Source organism: Homarus americanus, unplaced genomic scaffold (assembly GCF_018991925.1).
Source record: "Homarus americanus isolate GMGI-L3 unplaced genomic scaffold, GMGI_Hamer_2.0 scaffold48354, whole genome shotgun sequence".
NCBI classification, from domain to species: Eukaryota; Metazoa; Arthropoda; class Malacostraca; order Decapoda; family Nephropidae; genus Homarus; species Homarus americanus.
The window spans coordinates 2,825,041-2,846,421 of NW_024723833.1; positions in this window are offsets into that span (position 1 = coordinate 2,825,041).

Sequence of the window (21,381 nt, forward strand, 5' to 3'; positions counted from 1 at the left end):
CTGCTCTCCTCTGTAGCAACTGCAGAGATTCGCCTTTTATGAGCTCCATTTAACTTTGTGTTGTTGAACAGAAGTCTGCAACTCTCATGATACTGTGCCTTGTTTCTCCTCAAGGTCTCCTCTATCCCATCATCTTCAACAAGTCTCGCAGGGTCAAGCTTGATTGGCAGTGCATTGAATGAATGAAATAGAGGAATATTCCTTGCCAAGCTCTTGTAACCGCCATCTCCTTTTTTGGCAGAATTTGCATGTGGAGACTTAAGATCTTCCTTCTTATCCTGTTGACAAAGACAAACACTTTGCCCAGTCAGTGAGGAATGATTTGTTGGTAGATTTTGTGTCCATAACTATTGTGATCTTCAGGCCGAGGGTTTAACCTTTCCACCCTCATGAGTACTTTCTTGTATGGGATACAACTAGGTTCATGCCTTGCCCCACACCTAGTCCGACTGTTCAATTCAGTGTCAGTTAGTCCCAGTGATCTGTACACCATCCAGATAACTAAAAACCCCGTTATCTCTGGCTCGGCTCTCCTGCGCTGGCACATCCTAAGTCAATTCAAGGTGCGGCTGCTTGAACTGATTTGGGGTTGCTTTAAGAAGCATTTGGGGACACTAAGCTAATGCAGTTTGACATAGATGACGAACCCCATGCTGAGTTGCACAGCAGTGATGTCACTAGTGTGTCGCTTTCTGGCAGTGCCCGACACACTCCATTTCCTCACATGCAGAGACCCTCTGCACGCTACCTCAAATTTTGAAGCTTGGAAAAAACACAAAAACCAGTAATATAAAACCAGCTCACAATAAGATAAATATATATTCAGAGTATCAGATATAGAAAACATCATCTGAGCAGATGCTTTGAAACATACATAACGACACTAAGATCATTTAGATTGACCAACTACATCAATTTCTATTTAAAAAATCATCTGAAGGTCAATTTGGCAGCCATCTTAAGGCGGCCGCCATCTTGATTTCCAAATGGCCAATCAGGCAGATTTGACAAGTAGCAGCCCTTTAGCCCTAGGGTATGATCAGGCAATTTCATGCTTGTATCACCATTTGCACGATTTTTTCCCATTATCCGCTCTACTAAAACAGCACACCATAATACAACACACCATAATACAACACATAACAACACACCACACCATAATACAACACATACACAACACACCACACCATAATACAACATATACACAACACACCATAATACAACACATACACAACACACCATAAAACAACACATACACAACACACCATAATACAACACATACACAACACCATAATACAACACATACACAACACCATAATACAACACATACACAACATACCATAATACAACACATACACAACACCATAATACAACACATACACAACACACCATAATACCAACACATACACACCGCAAATACAACACATACACAACACACCAATGCACCAACCATACACCTATACACCATAATACACACATACCAACACCATAATACAACATATACACCACGCACAATATAATAGCCCCACAACCACCATAATGCAACACATGCACACTGCAAACCAACACATACACAACACACCATAATACAACATACACAACACACCACAATACAACACATACACAACACACCATAATACAACACATACCCATACCACCAATACAACACATACACAACACACCATAAATGCAACACATACACAACACACCATAATACAACACATACACAACACACCATAATACAACACATACACAACAACCATAAAATACCAACACATACACAACACACCACTAATAATACAACACATACACAACACACCATAATACCAGCATATACACAACACACCATAATACAATACATACACAACACCTAATCCACCATAATACAACACATACAACCACCATAATACAACACATACACAACACACCATAAAAACCAACACCCACACAACATGCATAATACAACCATACACAACCACCATAATACCAACACATACCTACACACCATAAAACCAACACACAACGCATCAATGCAACACATACCTACACACAGCAATACCAACACATACACAACACACCCATACAACACTGCCACAACTCACCATAATACCAACACATACGCAACCTACCGCCAATACAACATATACGCATAAATACCAACACATACCTGACACGCCATAATCAACACATACACAACCACACCATAAACAGCACGCCACAACGCAATACAACACACCCAGACACCCATAATACAACACATACACAACACACCATAATACCAACACATCACGCAATACAACACACCTACATAATACAACACGCAGCCTGACACCATAATACAACATATACACAACCTACCATAAAACAACACATACCCTGACACCATAATACAACACATACACAACACACCATAATAACACATACACAACACCAGCCAATACAACACATGCACAACACACCATAATGCAACACATACACAACACACCATAATACAACACATACACAACACACCATAATGCAACACATACACAACACACCATAATACAACACATACACAACCTCAGTGCAACACATACACACAACACACTATAATACACATGCCACAACACACCATAATACAACACATACACAACACACCATAATACAACACATACACAACACACATAATACAACACATACACACACCACAATCCTACGTACACCATAATTACCAAACACATACCAACACACCATAATACAACACATACACAACCACCATAATACAACACATACACAACCACACCATAATACAACACATACACAGACACACCATCTTTAATACCTATGACACACCATAATACAACACATGCCATACACCATAATTACAACACATGCCTGACACACCCCAATACAACACATACCTGTACAACAATACAACACATACACACGCATAATACAAGCTACATACACAACCATAGTGCAACACATACACAACCACCATAATGCATACATGCCTAACACACCATAATGCAACCATACACAGACACACCATAAAACCAACACATACACAACACACCATAATACAACACATACACAACACCCATAATACCAGCCACAACACACCATAATACAACACATACAACCTAATCAACACATGCCTAACACACCATATACATACATGCCTGACACACCATAATACAACACATACACAACACACCAATACAACACACACAGCACACCATAATGCAACACATACAACACACCGTAATACACATACTGTACACCATAATACAACACATACACAACCATAATATGCAACACATACACAACCACACCAATACCAACACATACACAACACACCATATAAACAACACATACATGACACACCATAATACCAACATACCTGACTACACCATAATACAACACATACACACACCATAATGCAACACATACACATATGTTACATACACAACCACTTAATACAACCTACACACCACACCATATACCAACACATACACAACATACCATAAATACAACACATACCAAACACACCATAATACAACACATACACAACCACGTAATACAACACATACACAACACACCATAGTGCAACACATACCACCACCATAAACAACACATACCTGACACACCATAATTCACCAACACATACACTGCACACAGCAATACAACACATACACAACACACCATAATACAACACATACACAACACCATAAAACAACCTGTACAACCACCATAATGCAACATACACAACACACCAATACAACACATACACAACACACCCAATATACCAACACACACAACCACACCATAAAACAACACATACACAGACACACCATAATACAACACATACAACACACCATAGTACAACACATGCACAACCACACCATAAACAACACATACACAACACTAATGTACATACAAAACACCATAGTGCAACACATACACACACCGTAAAGACACACCCACACAACACACCATAATACAACACATACTACAACCCACCATGTTACAACACACACACAACACACCATAAAACCAACACATACACAACACCATAGTACAACACATGCCTACGCACAATACAACCTCCCGACACCATAATACCAACACATACCTACAACAATACAACACATACACAACACACCATAATACAACACATACACAAACACCATAAAACAACACATACACAACCTATAATACAACACATACACAACACACCATAGTACCTAACACACACAACCACCATAGTGCAACCACAACACACCATAGTACAACACATACACAACCACACATAATTCAACACATACACACAACACACCATAGTACAACACATACACAACCACACCATAAAACAACACACATACACAACCTGTAATACAACACATACACAACACACCATAGTACCAACACATACACAACACACCATAATACAACACATACACAACCATCCATAGTACAACCACACAACACACCATAAAACAACACATACACTACCACCATAATACAACACATACCTAACACACCATAATACCAACACATACTAACACACCATAAAACCAACACACAACACCATAATACAACACACACACAACACTCCGTAAAACAACACATACACAACACACCATAAAACAACACAACCATACACAACACACAGTAATACAACACATACCACACCACCAATACAACACATACACAACACACCATAATACAACACATCACAACACACCATAATACCAACACATACACAAACACACCATAATACAACACATACACAACACACCATAATACCAATACATACACCATAATACAACACATACACAACACATAATACCAACCTAACATACCAACACATAATATACCACAACATACCGACGCACCTAATACAACACATACCTAACACACCATAATACAATACATACACACCATAAAACAACACATACACAACACACCGTAAAACCAACTGCATACATGACACGCCATGATACAACACATACACAACCACACCATAATGTAAACACAACCACATACAAACACATACTACACGCAAAAACGCAACACATACAGCACCGTAATACCAACACATACCACCACACCGATAATACAACACATACACAACCACACCATAAATAACACATACCTGACACCATAATACAAACACATACACAACACACCAATACAACACATACATACACCATAAAACAACACATACAACACACCTAACAACGCATGCACACACCTAATACAACACATGCATAACACGCCATAATACCAATACATACACAACACACCATAAAACAACACATACACAACACACCATAATGCAACACCACATACAACACACCATAAAACAAGCACATACTGACACACCATAATACAACACATACCCAACACACCAATACCAACCACAACATACCTAACACACCATAATACCTGACATACACAACACACCGTAATACCAACACAACATGCACAACTATCCATAAAACAACACATACACAACACGCCATAATACCAACACATACACAACCCACCATAATACAAAACACACCTACACACAATACAACCCACATACACTACACCATAATACCAACACATACACAACACACCGTATACAACACATACACCAACACACCATAATACAACACAAAACCACAACACACCATAAAACCAACACATACACAACACACCATAATGCACAACACACCCACAACACACCATAAAACAACACATACCTAACACACCGTAATGCAACACATACACAGCACACCTGTACACAACACCACACAACACACCATAAAACAACACGACACAACCACACCATAAAACAACACATACAACACACCATAATACAACACATACTAACACACCATAAAACAACACATACACAACACACACCATAATGCACATACACAAACCACATAGTACAACACATACAAACACCCATAATACAACACATACACAACACACATCAATACAATACATACACAATCCATAATACAACACATACCAATACACAATATACAACACAACATACACCTCTAATACAGCACAACATACTACACAACACCGTAATACAACACATACTACACACATAATACAACACATACACAACCACACCATAATACAACACATACACAACCGCCGTAATACAACACATACACAACACACCATAAAACAACACATACTGACACACCATAATACAACACATACCTAACACGCCATAATAACAACACATACCGTACACACCATAAACCAACACATACACAACACCATAAAACAACACATACACAACACACATAATACAACACATACAACACACTTATGCACAACACATACCTGACACCATAATACAACACATACACAACACACCATAATACAACACTACACAACACGCAGCAATACCAACCGCAACATACTGACACACCGTAATACAACACATACACAACCACCATAATACAACACATATACCTAACACACCATAATACAACACACACACACACACACCATAATACAACACATACACAACACACAACAATACCAACACATGCACAACACCCATAATACAACCATACACAACTCCCCAATCAATACATACCACACACCAATACAACCTACACACACACCTAATCCACATACCTAACACACCATAAATACAACACATACATACACCACACACCAAATACTACATACACAACACCCATAATACAAACACATACCTACACCATAATACAACACATACACAACACACCAATACTATACAACACACACACACACCAAATACAACACATACACAACACACCCCAATACAAACACATACACACACACAATAATACCACACATACACAACACACCATAATACAACACAACATACACAACACCGTAATACCAACACATACAACCTACCATAATCAACACATACACAACACACCATAATACAACACATCCACAACACACCAATACAACACATACATAACACACCAATACAACACATACACAACCACACCAATACAACACATACACAACACACCATAATACCAACACATACACAACACACACCAATACAACACATACTGACACCATAATACAACATATACACAACACACCCTAATCCAACACATACACAACACACATAATACAACATACCACAACACACCATAATACAACACACACTAACACACCCTAATACAACACATACACAACACACCAATACAACACATACACAACACATAATACAACACATACACAACACACCATAATACAACACATACACAACACACCTTAATACAACACATACACAACACACCTTAATACAACACAACATACACAACACACCTTAATACAACACAACATACACAACACACCATAAAACAACACATACACAACACACCACAATACAACACATACACAACACACCATAATACAACACATACACAACACACCACAATACAACACATACACAACACACCACAATACAACACATACACAACACACCATAATACAACACATAGGGGTACTTGTAAGCCCGGACCTACGGCCTAGAAAACAGTGCGTTAATGTTCGAAATTAGGCAAACAGAGTATTGGGTTTTATATCTAGAAATGTAAGTAACAAGAGTGCAGAGGTCTTATTGCAACTATATATTGCGCTAGTCAGGCTGCACCTCCATTATGCGGTTCAGTTCTGGTGCCCTTATTATAGAATGGATATCAATTCACTGGAGTCGGTGCAGCGAAGAATGACGAAAATGATTCCGGGACTTAGAAACCTTCCATATCAAGATAGATTATAGAAACTAAACTTGCATTCCCAAGAAAGACGAAGAGTGCGGGGAGATATGATAGAAGTATTTAAGTGGGTGAAAGGAATCAATAAAGGGGATATAGATAAAGTTCTTATAATATCCGAGCAGGATAGGACTCGTAGCAACGGATTCAAGTTGGATAAGTTTAGGTTTAGGAGGGAGATAGGAAGAAACTGGTTCACAAATAGGGTGGTGGACGAGTGGAACAAGCTTAGCAACTTTGTAGTAAGTGCGGGAACTCTGGAAAGTTTTAAAAGGAGGCTGGATAGATTCATGGATGATAGAGAGTGGTAGTAACTCTCGACAGGAGCTGCCATGCACAGGCCAACCGGCCTATTGCAGACTCCTTATTTTCTTATGTTTTCTTATGTTCTTATACACAACACACCATAATACAACACAACATACATACACACCATAATACAACACAACATACACAACACACCATAATACAACACAATGTACACAACACACCCTAATACAACACAACTTACACAACACAATAGCACAACACACCATAATACAACACAACATATACAACACACCATAGTACAACACAACATACACAACACACCATAATACAACACAATGTACACAACACACCATAATACAACACAATGTACACAACACCGTAATACAAGGCAACACAACACAAGGAAGTCGGGGACTGTACTCGACCACAAACAACGTACAAAAATATTTTCCTGGGTTCTCGCGGTAACTTTTTTTTAAAGAAATTGTTTGCGTTTTATTCGAGTTTCTTGTTTTTCCTACATTCTATTTTGTCCGCCTTTGATTCATATCAGTGTTGTAGTTACTATGTGAGTTGTGATGAATTATATAAAAATATATATGCACACCACATGCGTGCACAGACACACCACATAAGAACATAAGAAAATAAGGAGTCTGCAATAGGCCGGTTGGCCTGTGCATGGCAGCTCCAGTCGAGATTAATACCACTCTCTATCATTCATGAATCTCTCTAGCCTCCTTTTAAAACTTTCCAGCGTTCCAGCACTTACTACAAAGTTGCTAAGCTTGTTCCACTCGTCCACCACCCTATTTGTGAACCAGTTTCTTCCTATCTCCCTCCTAAACCTAAATTTATCCAACTTAAATCCGTTGCTACGAGTCCTATCCTAATCGGATATTATAAGAACTTTATCTATATCCCCTTTATTGATTCCTTTCACCCACTTAAATACTTCTATCATATCTCCCCGCACTCTTCGTCTTTCTAGGGAATGCAAGTTTAGTTTCTTTAACCTATCTTGATATGGAAGGTTTCTAAGTCCCGGAATAATTTTCGTCATTCTTCGCTGCACCGGCTCCAGTGAATTGATATCCATTCTATAATAAGGGCACCAGAACTGAACCGCATAATCGAGGTGCGGCCTGACTAGCGCAATATATAGTTGCAATAAGACCTCTGCACTCTTATTACTTACACTTCTAAATACAAAACCGAATACTCTGTTTGCCTTATTTCGAACTTTAATGCACTGTTTTGTAGGCCGTAGGTCCGGGCTGACAAGTACCCCTAGGTCTCTTTTACAAGTCGACTTCTCTCTAGGTTGATGTTGTTAAGACTGTATACATTGACAGTATTTGTTCTTCCAATATTAATTACACTGCATTTGCCATGAACAATATTGTATGTGAACAGTGGTGTTTGCGTAAATATCTACAGCTCCTACGGGCTGCATCGTTTACTCTTGCAAAAATAATACAATACCACATTGTCTTTGGTGTAACAGCTCTATTCATGCCTGTATCATATCATATAGTTTTTTTTTCCAACATATTGATTTAACCAAACTTTTAAATAAGTTATACAGTATTATTTTTATGAAAAAAGGCGTTAACAAAATTTAAACTGATTTTACAGACTCCGGTATGAACATTTATTATTTTTGTTTTTTTTATAAAAGAATGGAATTCCCATCATTATATCATATCAAAATACAGGTGTATCTCGTTTAAGGTTATCTTTTTGGAAACGTGTCATAGAGAATTTATTAAGGACCATTACAGTATCAAAATTCATCTCCCTGTCACAATTAGCCATGCTTGAGTGAGGAAGGCGGGGGTGACTGAACGACCCTCCCCCCTACATCAAACACACACACAAACACACCCTCCAACAACCACCCACACACACCCTCCAACAACCACCCACACACACCCTCCAACAACCACCCACACACACCCTCCAACAACCACCCACACACACCCTCCAACAACCACCCACACACACCCTCCAACAACCACCCACACGCCCTCCAACAACCACCCCACACACCCTCCAACAACCACCCCACCCACCTCCAACAACCCACCCACCCACCTCCAACAACCACCCACACCCTCCAGCAACCACCCACACACCTCCAACAACCACCCACACCTCCAACCCCAACCACCCACACACCCTCCAACATCCACCCTCCAACAACCACCCACCCACACCCTCCAACAACCACCCACCCACACCCTCCAACAACCACCCACCCACACCCTCCAACAACCACCTACACACCCTCCAACAACCACAAACTCACCCAAACATCATCATCAACACACACACACTTCCTTCAGCCTTCATAGGGTAAGAACTCGTGTAGTCGGCGCTGCCCGCTGACGCGGCCGTGGTCTCTGCCAGCCCGGTCTGTCGGGCCCTCCCCTCCCGCATCTCCTCCTCCCCACCAGGATTTATCAACATCCTCCCACCAACAGTACAGTGCTAAGACTGATGATCAACCCACAAGTGATAAACAAAAGTGACAATTTCAACTCGAAAGAGAGAAACAACTGTAAGAGTTGACCTGACGCTGACCTGACACCCAGGGTCCGCCATACACTCACCACCACCAACACTGGAAGAGAGGCCAAGAAACACTCCTAACTACATCAGGAGAGTAATGAGGACTCCCTACTCCACCCAGGTGAGGAACTATGAATTCCTAACTACATCACATGAGGAACAAGAACCATGTCCAACACCCTTTGTGAGCTGGAGGACCTTCCCGGACCACATGGTACATCTGCAACTGTAGTGAGGTAGTGACTTAACAGCCAGGTACAACGGCCATCAAGACAGTGGGAAGGACTTTGTTGGCGCCGGCATCAGGTCACAATAATGTCTGCAGACCAGCTCCCACAGTACCAGATCTTGAGTTAATCTATATGTTGACTCTGTTTCTTATGTTTTTGTATTGACAGCTTTTGTCAATCAAGTGACCCACTCCCCGATTTCACCAGATGTAACTTATCATCTCTGTTCATTGTATATTTTCAGCCTTCGGGCTGCCATGTTATCTTAATAAATCGTTTATTATTATTATTATTATTATTATTATTATTATTATTATTATTATTATTATTATTATTATTATTATTATTATTATTATTACACACTAGCGTACGCGGTGCATGAGAGAGTAGGTGAAGCTAACATTGTGAAAACTTACAGTATTTCCCTCATACTCAACCGTGCAACATACTGTATATGACTAACATGTAGTAAATTGCTTGACTGTCTTTGTATGACCAATCTACCTCTCGTTGTCTTTTGTTTTATGTGCTTCAACTGTCACCATCTGTTCATCACAATCTCTCGCTTAAGTAGGTTCCGACCTTGTTAGCTGGTAGATTTTTCCTACAATGTGCGTCTCTAATAAGCTGCTGGTAATCCTAAGGTGGGTTCTTAAGGTCAGGGAAGAGGGTGGACACAACTTAACACACGAGGCGGTAATATTTTCCCTCAAGTTAACGGGGATTTTTGCGTGGTAGGTCCAGCAGAGGCCACCTTTCACTTTCCCGCTCACCGCCACCTCCAGCTGACTCTGGCGGCTGACTTTTTTTTAACCTCCCTGACTGGCTGTTTGTGTTCGTTGGCAGTTTATTCACTATCAGTCTGTCGGTCTATATACATGAAAAGCAGCCCATACCTGATTACTTGTTAAACTCAGCATTAATCTTCTTTAGCATAACAAACTTGATCATGAAGATTGACCGATCAAGAATCACCTAAAGATTAATCCCTCAGCATAGATAAACTTAAGATTAACCGCGTTAACCTTATCTAGCCCCCAGGTTGCGTTAGGGCGTTTATCATCAGGTGAAATAATTTGGGGAGCTAGTCGTCAGGTGATTCGTATTGACTAAACAAACAAAAGTGGACCACATCCTCCACAACAACAACTATTGAGTGCAGACTTTACAAAGTTCATAAGGTAAGGAAGGTGGAGGGAGACACAGTTGTTTGTGGGTGGAGGGAGGCATAGACGCTGTGGGTGGAGGGAGGCATAGACGCTGTGGGTGGAGGGAGGCATAGACGCTCTGGGTTGAGGGAGGCATAGACGCTGTGGGTGGAGGAAGGCATAGACGCTGTGGGTGGAGGGAGGCATAAACGCTGTGGGTGGAGGGAGGCATAGACGCTGTGGGTGGAGGGAGGCATAAACGCTGTGGGTGGAGGAGGCGGAAACGCTGTGGGTGGAGGGAGGCATAAATGGAGGGTGGGTGGAGGGAGGCATAGACGCTGTGGGTGGAGGGAGGCATAGACGCTGTGGGTGGAGGGAGGCATAAACGCTGTGGGTGGAGGGAGGCATAGACGCTGTGGGGTGGAGGGAGGCACGCTGTGGGTGGAGGAGGCAAACGCTGTGTGGAGGGAGGCACGCTGGGTGGAAACGCTGTGGGTGGAGGGATAAACGCTGTGGGGTGGAGGGAGGGACGCTGGGTGGAGGGAGGCGGAAACGCTGTGGGTGGAGGGAGGCATAAACGCTGTGGGTGGAGGGAGGCATAGATGCTGTGGGTGGGAGGACGCTGTGGGTGGAGGGAGGCGGAAACGCTGTGGGGTGGGAGGAGGCATAAACGCTGTGGGTGGAGGGAGGCGGAAACGCTGTGGGTGGAGGGAGTCATAAACGCTGTGGGTGGAGAGAGGCGTAAACGCTGCGGGTGGAGGGAGTCATAAACGCTGTGGGTGGAGGGAGTCAAAACGCTGTGGGTGGAGGGAGCCAAAACGCTGTGGGTGGAGGAGTCATAAACGCTGGGGTGGAGGGAGGCATAAACGCTGTGGGTGGAGGAGGCATAAAATGCTGTGGGTGGAGGGAGGCATAATCACTGTGGGTGGAGTGGAGGCATAAACGCTGTGGGTGGAGGGAGGCAACACTGTGGGGAGGAGTCATAAACGCTGTGGGTGGAGGGAGAGTAAACGCTGTGGGTGGAGGGAGGCAAACGCTGTGGGTGGGGGAGTCAACAGGGTGGAGGGAGGCATAAACGCTGTGGGCGGAGGGAGGCATAAACGCTGTGGGTGGAGGGAGTCATAAACGGTGTGGGAGGAGGCGCAAACTGGGGTGGAGGGAGGCAACACTGTGGGTGGACGCTGGGTGGAGGAGTCATAAACGCTGTGGGTGGAGGGAGGCATAAACGCTGTGGGTGGAGAGAGAGGGAGAGATAAACGCTGTGGGTGTGGGTGGAGGGAGTCATAAACGCTGTGGGTGGAGGAAGCTGGCAAACGCTGTGGGTGGAGGAAGTCATAAACGCTGGGGTGGAGGAAGTCGCAAACGCTGTGGGTGGAGGGAGTCATAAACGCTGTGGGTGGAGGGAGTCATAAACGCTGTGGGTGGAGGGAGGCATAAACGCTGTGGGTGGAGGGACTCATAAACGCTGTGGGTGGAGGAAGTCATAAACGCTGTGGGTGGAGGAAGTCATAAACGCTGTGGGTGGAGGGAGTCATAAACGCTGTGGGTGGTGGGAGTCATAAATGCTGCGGGTGGAGGGAGGCACAGACTCTGTGAGCCTCAGACGGTGGTGTCACTGAGCTGCAGTTTGTCACCTCCAAGGTTTAGCGAGCATGACTCACCACCCTCGTTACTGTAACTGCTTCTGCATTCATGAACCTTAACTATTGTTTCTTTTGTAATATGTCCTTGTTCATATTTGTATTATAATGTTAACTGTTGTGTGTTGATGGGACGGAGTTCTGATGAAGATATGGAGATCTCTTGTAGCAGTAGTGGTGGTAATTGTATTTATAATATCAGTAGTAGTGTTAGTAGTTACAGTAGGGTTAATAGTTGTAATAATAGGAGGAGTAGTATTAATAGTAGTAGTAGTAGTAGTAGTGTTGAATAATATTATTTAATTAAAACTGATTGCTGATTTTTCCTCAAGTTTTTAGTGATGGAGGTTGTTGGGTGTGGGAGTGTGTTGTAGACGTGTAGGCACAGTAGAACTGTCTTGAATTATTTTTGGATTTGTGAGAACTTATTGTAATTTTTCAAAAGAAAGTCAATGGATTTAAACAATTACAGACATTTTTTTGTGGGTCATGAATCATCACCACCATTCATTAAATAATAAAATATATTCAATCACATTCAGTACTTTTTATGTTAATTTACAATTGTCAAATGGCTGCTACTTATACCCAGGGAACCCTCAGTCCACCCAGCTGTAAATGAGCACCTAATTTTACAGGTTGAGACGTGAAGGCAGTCAAGTGTAGTGTCGGCCACAATCCCTCCTTTTGTACTGTACTACAAAGAGCTGAGGTGTATCCACACTGCCCCAGATGGGCCTTCAGGCCTACGGAACTGACTTTCCTTTTATCCAATGATCTGATTCTTGCACTTATAAACCATAATAATTATTTTTATTGTGAGGTTCGCATAAGAAAACTTGTTAAAAGTTATCTATAGTTGACTCCGGCCAGGTTCTCGGTAAATTTGGACTAGAGAATCGGCCGTCACGACCTGTTTGGAAAATAAACAACCTTCGCACGCCCGAGGCCGATTTGTTGATATCATAGATCACTTGCGCTGTGAACCCCAGTGTACTGTATAACACGCCACAAACATGTTCTGGTTAAGTTGTACTACATGTTCGACTTTAACAAAAGTAAGAAAAAGTATGTGACAACAGTGTAGTAATAAAAAAATATTAATGAGAAATTTAAGAAGTTATGACGAGCACTTGGTGCAGGTGGACGTGGACAGTCAGCACAGCCTACAACTGCTGCATGAGGCTGTGCAATTTACCATAAAGCTACCAATGTTGTCATGCTCCACCACTGTTGACTTTTTTCTTTTATTCTTAAGTTTTATATTTGCCACCCATCTAAATGTGAAATATTACCTACGTCTTATAACTATTTTACTGATAAACGTATATTTCCTTAATACTGTACTGTAGCTACAGTTATATACAGTATATTGATAGGAAGACAAGTAACAGAGCTCCCTCGCCTGGGTATAATCGTAACATCACATGATAAGAGATGAATGACAAATTTAATACGATATTTAAATCCTGACAGCATTACAAAGACCACCTGAGCTGTTATAATGCACTACTGCTTGAAGGTAGAGGGGAGATATTAACCTGTGTGAGTCAAGGTGTTTATGGTGTCTCATGTGTGGCCATAATTTAGCGGTGTGATAGCTTTGAATCCCGAGTCGACATCTGAATAATAGTTAAGGCTCATAATTATTGTTTTAGGGCTTCAAATAAAACTGATTGTTGGCCACATACACTAAAAAATCTTTATACACACACACACACAACATTTTTTCCCAACTATATTATTTTGAGTCAAAATATTGAGAATTTTCGTAGACTAATCTCTTCCGTGAACTGAGAGTGAGACAATACATCTAGTCATGGTTGTCGGTGTAATTTTAACATTGTTTTGGTCGCCGCCTTTGTTATATATCTGGGAGGTGAGGACGGCTACCTCAGCTGCCCCCCCACACACAGGGTTCTATCTTTCATAATCTTTTAATGTTGGAATGGTGTATTAGTAACCTTGTCCCGCGATTAAAGACCTTAGTTGCTGAAGCGCAGTACAGTGATATTATAACCCCCCAACCACCACCATAAAAAGTCCTCTCTTCTTTAGCGATTATAAGAACTAACATTGATATTCACTCCCTTACTATTTAAAACAAATCAACGCTTTGAAAATTACTCACGTTGAAAGTTAGCTTATTGATTGATGGAGGTCGTAGGTTTTAAAATTGTTCTGGAGGTACAATGACAGCACGTGGTGTAGTGTATACGTGCTGGACCAGGCTGGACTACCCACTGGGAAACCCCCGAGATCCGCCTCTGGGTCACTTATATCGACAGTTACAGGTAGAATCATAGTTTTAAACACAGAAAACAACGGGTTAAAATTCTCAACGCTTTTTTACCCTGGCTTCCACTCCTGAATGAGACTATGGAAAGGTAGATAATTATGGTAGAGTTTTTAGTGCAATGTCGACACTCTCTAAGGGCACCATCGTAATGTAAACAAGCCAGTAGCTATTTTTTGTCTCTCATGTAAAGTGAAATAAATTATACAACGTATGAAGCATTTTATAATCCCTTGAGTACGATAATTTACACTCTTGAGTACAATGACTTAATTCTATTAGTATGACTTACGAACCATTAAAAGAGTTGTGGGAAATTTTAAGAATCCAACCTGATGTCGGAGCCTAATTAAGCTTGATATACTCGTTCCCACATGCCAAATTAACATAAAATTTCACATACTGACCTTTGAGAATCTGGCCGTTGAACCTTTATACTGGATGACTGGTAAGAATTATATTCACACAATCTGAAAAAAATAACATTTGATATACGCTCTATACATATCTAGTACCGTATACTCCGACCCTGGCTACCCGAGTGTGTGTGTGTGGGGGTGAGGGGGTGGGGGTCGCTTCGTGTCTTTTCGTTTCTCACCCTTCAGAATAAATTAGGGGTTGAAAATACGTTACCATTAGTACTGCTTTGTTTAGAGGAGGTCTTTTACGAGTTCACACATATTTTCGTTCTCCATTGAGGATTTTTTTTTTCGTTTCTTATTACATTTTCTCCATCGTTTATTACTTTTTTCTCCCAGGTTGTCACGAACGTAAACACACTGGACTAAATCTTCTGGTAGGCCCATAGTGAGGGAAGTGAGGATGGGGGACATGTACGTCAAAATAGATTCTGGTATCAAGTGTGTGTGTGTGTGTGTGTGTGTGTGTGTGTGTGTGTGTGAACCAAATCTCCGGAGTATACTGTATTAATTTTATAGAAAGTAGATTATACAGCTAATCCAGAGAAGGTCGTTGTTCTGAAGTAACCTTTACGTGGTATGGGATTATTATTATTATTATTATTATTATCATTACTATTATTGGCATAATTATTATTGTTATTATTCCTATCATTGCTATTATTGGCATCGTTATTATTATTATTATTGGGATCATTATTATGATTACTATTATTGACATCATTATTATTATTGGCATTATTGTTATTATTATTATTATCATTACTACTATTGGCATCATCATCAGTATTATTATTATTGTTATTTTATTATTATTATCATTACTATAATTGACATCGTCATTATTATTATTGGTATTATTGTTATTATTATTATCATTACTACTATTGGCATCATCATTATTATTATTATTATTATTATTATTATTATTATTATTATTATTATCATCACTATTATTATTATTATTATTATTATTATTATTATTATTATTATTATCGCATTATCATATATTAATACCATTTTGCCTAATGGGTCCATCATTGAGAGCGACGCCACACTTTCCCCTTTCCTTTACTATATTTTCCTAGTGTTATTTTCGCTTTCTCCTTCAGGTCTATGTTTTCTGCAGGCAGCTACCATGACCGGGAGGAGCTGCGTCACTGCGGGGAAGTACCGAGTGGCCATTCCCCCCTCTGGGCTGACGGCCAGGAAGGGGTTCACCTTTTGATGAACAGGTGAACAGGGAATAATGGGGGCTAGGAAGTATGTCCAAACAACTTCCACCGGCCCGGGAATCGAACCCGTGACATCTTGCTTGCTAGGCAAGAGCGGTAACGCTTCTACCACCGGTCCCCCATAGGTACCTGTTGTAAGTCGAAAGTTGCGAATTCGTATTCAGGGAGTTGTTGAAGCTTCCAATAACTTGATGACATAAACCATTGACTCTTCAGGATTTCTATGCCCTTGACTGTTCAGGCTTCTACGCCCTTAACGCATGAGACATAAAGGCAAGCATGAACTTAGCATGCTTCCCTGTTGGGCGCTGTAAACGCTTCTTCGCTTCACCTTACACAAGGATGTAGGGGGGTGCCCAATAAAAAAAATAAAAAAAATCAGGGTATAGTGTTGGAGATCGGGGTATAGTGTTGGAGATCGGGGTATAGTGTTGGAGATCTGGGTATAGAGTTGGAGATCAGGGCATAGTGTTGGATGTCAGGGTACTGTAGTGTTGGAGATCAGGGTGCTGTATAGTGTTGGAGATCAGGGTACTGTGTTGGAGATCAGGTTAGTGTTGGAGATCGGGTATAGAGTTGGAGATCTGGCTACTGTGTTAGATATCAGGTTACTTTGTTGGAGACCAGGTTACTGTGTAGGAGATCAGGTGACTGTGTTGGAGATCAGCTTACTGTGGGCTGGAGATCAGGTTACTGTGCTGGAGATGAGGGTACTGTGTTGGAGATCTGGTTACTGTGTTGGAGATCTGGTTACTGTGTTGAAAATCAGGTTACTGTGTTGGAGATTAGGTTACTGTGATGGAGATCAGGGTACTATGTTGGAGATCAGGTTACTGTACTGAAGATCAGGGTACTGTGTTGGAGATCAGGTTACTGTGGGTTGGAGATCAGGTTACTGTGTTGGAGATCAGAGTACTGTAGTGTTGGAGATCAGGTTACTGTATAGTGTTGGAGATCAGGTTACTGTGGGTTGGAGATCAGGGTACTGTGTTGGAGATCAGGTTACTGTGGGTTGGAGATCAGGTTACTGTGTTGGAGATCAGAGTACTGTAGTGTTGGAGATCAGGTTACTGTATAGTGTTGGAGATCAGGTTACTGTAGGTTGGAGATCAGGTTACTGTGCTGGAGAGTGCTGTGTTGGAGATCTGGTTACTGTGTTGGAGATCTGGTTACTGTGTTGGAGATCTGGTTACTGTGTTGAAAATCAGGTTACTGTGTTGGAGATTAGGTTACTGTGATGGAGATCAGGGTACTATGTTGGAGATCAGGTTACTGTACTGAAGATCAGGGTACTGTGTTGGAGATCAGGTTACTGTGGGTTGGAGATCAGGTTACTGTGTTGGAGATCAGAGTACTGTAGTGTTGGAGATCAGGTTACTGTATAGTGTTGGAGATCAGGTTACTGTGGGTTGGAGATCAGGTTACTGTGGGCTGGTGATCAGGTTACTGTGTATGTGAGTATGACGTGAGTTGACTGGTCTTCATCTAACGACGGTACTCTAGCTAACGTGATGATAGGTAGACCTGTAGTAGTAAACACGCCAGGGCTGGGGCATTGTACGCGTGGTATTATATTAAACATAACAAAACTGAATCTATAAATTCTGTCTTGAGATGCTAGGTTGTACACTGTATTGAATTGAATTGAATTGAATTGAAACAGTTTATTTCGCCAGAAAAACACAGATACAAAGTGGATAATAATAACAATATTAACATGGCTGAGCCAGTTGAGAACTTGAGCTCTCTTTTAGGCACCTGATATATACTATACATTTATCTCAAAGAAGTATTATGTAACATTTAGTATCATCTGGAATAGTACAATAGCATGGTGGTAATAAGAACATCTCATAATGTTACCACAAAAGTTAGCTGAGAACCCCAATTTTGCTCTCTCTCTCTCTCTCTCTCTCTCTCTCTCTCTCATAAAATCAGAATTTCTCACATTCGTTTGCTCATTTCTCTTCAGTTTATATGACGACAACTTCCTGACTGACTCTCATAAGCGCGGAGGCAAAATTGACGGCAGGGTTTACTTCTGAATTACGCACTGACTGATACTATTGTCTCTCAGTCTCAGTTAGGGGAAATAAACATAATGTACGAAGCTTTGTGAATTCTGCTCAGTCTTTGAACAATGTTTCGACAATGGTCATGAATGTGTCTTTATATGGTTACGATTTCCCCATAAGCGGTCGTGAGTGTTCGTGAACCCAGATCCAGACAAAGCCATATGGTTACACAAGATAAAGGAAGCGGGAAAAATTAATTAAGAGGGTCAAGGGGTTGGCGGTGTAAGCTGCAGGGAAAAATAAACAAATGTGTTGACATGGAGGTCGAGCGTGGCCGTGATTGGTGGAAGCTTACACAACATGCAGGGAGGAACTGTTGCGAAGAGGTGTAAAGCACGAAGCTATTACGGATAAATATAGTACAAGAAGACCGGAGCAGAAAATTATCGTGTAGTCTGAACTAGAATCAAGGAAAACATGTACATTAGTTCTCACACGCGGCAGAAGACATAATCTTAAGGAATTTTTACAAAGATCATGAATGGTGTAAGGCTCTCGTCACGATAGAGTCCCAGCTTATTTCACCTGATAATTAAACACCACATTGTTAACCTAACCTAACCTAACCTAACCTAAGCAACCCATTTAGCGAATAAGTGCTAAAACTGTTAAAAATCATCAGGTGAAATAAATGAGTTTTCCTAATCTTCCTGAGGAGTTTACACATCGACCCTGAAAGAAATGTTACGGAGTTTATAAGAATTAAAAGGAAATATATACTAGTAACATGAAGTACTGCATCACATATTATAGAAAGGACACTAAGACGATTTTTTGTAGTGTTTATATGAGTAAATCATCTCCATAATCGTTATTGACAAGAATAAATAAAACAAAACATTATTATTAAACACAACAAACACTTAACAGTCAACAAACACCATTCATAGATAATAACTACCATAACTACCACTGAAATAAACACAACAATCAGTCCTAACAAACAGCACTGACATACAAACCAAACACAACGAACGGGAACACACGTGCAGTTAGTATCTTACCTCACGACAAATTACTGCGTCACACATCACTTGATCTGCCTCATGCCTCTCTCTCTCTCTCTCTATCTCGCCCGCGTGTGTGTGTGTGTGCTTGGCATTGTTTATTCGTATGTGTGTATAAGTGAGTGTGTATATTCATCAACCTAATTTACCTAACGGCCACCACAACGAGAGTCGGCCAAGGTGAGAGGAGGACGATGGCCTGTGTTAAAGATCCCTTCATTCCTTATACTACCGTTCCTGTCTTATGATTATTTTCTATATCATATCTACTATAATATTAACACATTAAAATACAATCAAACCGTTCATGTTTACATATGACGTCACAGGCTAAATATCATTACTATTTCGCTGAGTCATGGTCAAGACTAACGTATATAATTCGACTCAATTAAAGGTTAAGCTAGTTTGTGATCACACCTGGGAAATGTGGTCCAATATGGCCTTTCGTTCACAGCTGACGTGAAGTTCTTTCCTAAAAATCATCGCAGCATTAGGGTGTTTAATCATCTGTTGAAATAAGCTGGGGTTCCCAATCTTAATGGAATCCTTTTTATACCATCTAAAGATTGTACTATTTTGTGGTATTGTTGTATCTTACTGACGTTTAACCTACACTTTGAAGTGTTCTCACATTTTAAAACGTCTTTACTACTGTCTAAAACCTTAATAACTTTTCCTTTTTATCCAAGTTTTCTTCTGT